Source organism: Denticeps clupeoides, chromosome 3, assembly GCF_900700375.1.
Source record: "Denticeps clupeoides chromosome 3, fDenClu1.1, whole genome shotgun sequence".
In the NCBI taxonomy this organism is placed as follows: domain Eukaryota; kingdom Metazoa; phylum Chordata; class Actinopteri; order Clupeiformes; family Denticipitidae; genus Denticeps; species Denticeps clupeoides.
In genome coordinates this window covers 33471844-33474213 of record NC_041709.1, presented here as the reverse complement: position 1 = coordinate 33474213, position 2370 = coordinate 33471844, and the positions used below count along the sequence as shown (strand labels likewise).

The 2370-nt window shown below is 47.3% G+C and overlaps 1 pseudogene; it reads right to left on the bottom strand.

Moving 5' to 3' along the window:
- The window catches only part of LOC114785721 (transitional endoplasmic reticulum ATPase-like), a 6036-nt pseudogene extending 3676 nt beyond the window's left edge, over nt 1-2360 (bottom strand).
- Between the last annotated feature and the right edge of the window lie 10 nt (nt 2361-2370).

Genomic DNA, 2370 nt, shown 5'->3' with positions numbered 1-2370 from the left:
TGCTTTTCTGTAAAAACGGGTTTTTGGTTTCTACAAAAACGTTAGCTGAAATGTTGTCGTCCACACGGAGATGCAGAGAACGTCCCGAAAGCTTTTTCAATCCCCCTCCACACCTGTAGATGGCGCTATACAACTCCCCGTTGTCCTTGTTCGGTGTCTCTCTGCGGTGAGTTAAACATGTTGTCGTTCTCCAGCCACGTCTTTTCGTTAGAAAATGTGCACCGTAGAGAGGATTTCTCGTAGCTGCTGCAGCACAACCACCAACGTGTTATCCGCCATTGTTTGTATGCAGGTTTTGGGGTTATAGGTCAAGTTGGAGGTTGGGCAGATACGTCACTCTGGAACTTGTTTCAGAAAATAACTGTTCTGGGTCCCCGTGAAGACGGAAGGCCAGATCAGATCTTCAGAAAGGTCTAACCATGCATCCGTATTTTAGGGACTCCTTTGAATTCACCCTGTGGTGGTGGTGGTTGTGGATGTACGTGAAATGCCCCTGGTCCTAAAACAATCACACTACACCTTCTCTCTCTTGGGTGCAATGGCGTCCAGCTCATCGATGAAGATGATGGCTGGGGCGTTCTTTTCTGCCTCCTCAAATGCCTTGCGCAGGTTACCTTTCTGACTCCCCGGCGAGCTTACTCATGATCTCCGGACCTGAGTGGCAAACACAGCACCGCAAATCGAGATGAGCGCCACTGGAAACTGGGAACAACGGGCACTTTCTTTATCAAATCTGAGCAGCCAGAGGCTCTGAGACTTCTCACCGTTGATGAGGAAGAAGAAGGCTCCGGTTTCATTGGCAACAGCGCGGGCCACCAGCGTCTTTCCTGTCCCCGGGGGTCCGTAGAGCATGATACCCCGCGGGGGCTGAAAGGTTTAGAGTACAAAAATAAGCTTTCTGGGTGAACAGCCAGTTACAGGCGGAACAGCAAGGAACACAAGACCGTGATGTAAGTGACAACCCAACCAACTGGGGATGCATGTGAGAGTGTATTTTGGTTAAATGTGGAGGATTGTGTCTGGAAGGGCGTTCCGGCGTAAAACCAAACCAGTTGTGTGGACAGTTGATCAGTTGTGGCGACCCCTAATAGGAGCAGCCGAAGGTTGACGACAATGAAAACGGTATGGTCGGCTGGGGACAGTAAGAGGCGGAGGGCCAGCCCCATTCTAGCATGCCCTGTGGACAGAGTGGTGGCAGCGAGTGACAGCAGAATGGTAGCTAAACTGCCCCCCCCCCTGGATCTGATAACACATTCATGTACTAACAAACACACACATCCAGTACACTATAGTGTTTATTCTTATATGCAATATGTGTATTAATCTTCTATGTACATATATACATATTCTTTATTTCCATACACACAGATGTAAGTTTACATATTTACATATATAGACTTATATGAAGTGACACAGTGAAATGTGTCCTCTGTATTAAACCATCACCCTTGGTGAGCAGTGGGCAGCCATGACAGGTGCCCGGGGAGCAGTGTGTGGGGACGGCGCTTTGCTCAGTGGCACCTCGGTGGTACCTTGGCGGTTCAGGATTCGAACCGACAACCTTCTGATTACGGGGCCGCTTCCTTAACCGCTAGGCCACCACTGGCCTAGTTCAATAGACTCATATATATTTATATTTTCAGTTGTTCAGACAGTGATTTTATAATGTACTTTTGACACTGGTATAGTTTTTAAGTTCTATTGTCCACTTTCTGCCGTGACTATGCAAATATCCCACTTGTGGGCCTAAGAAAGGCAAATTACAATTTTATTGTATCCTACCTTATCTACAGGAAACATTTTTTAACATGAATCAGTCTCTGCACACTTATGCCTTCATCGTACCCAGTCTCCAGAGATGGTCAGTGCCATAAATGAAGGAAAACCCAAGTTCTCACTGTAAGAACATCCCCGTGAAATGCATCACCAATGAAAATGAGTTCCTCCACTCGTTCTTTCAGGCTTTTCCTTTCCCATTTTTCCTAAGAGAACAATTAGTCAGACTGGCAGCTTGGTTGGTGGGATGGATGGTACCTCACCTTCACACCTATGGCCTTGAAGAGACCCGGATGTCTGAGTGGCAGCTCCACCATCTCCTTGATCTGGGCCAGCTGTTTCCGGCAGCCGCCGATGTCATCGTAGCCAATGTCATTCAGACTCTCCTCTTCATCCTAAAACAAGGCCACCATCACCTACTCTATTTCTGACATGCAGACAGCGGGTATAAAAAACGTATTCTCATCTATAACCTAAACGGAGAATCGCACGGAGTCGTGCCTTCCATATGCTATAATGCTAAAGAGGACACCAAGCAAAGTCAACTAAAGAATGGCTTCACCTTAAGAAAATTAGGGTTTTGGAACAGCCCAG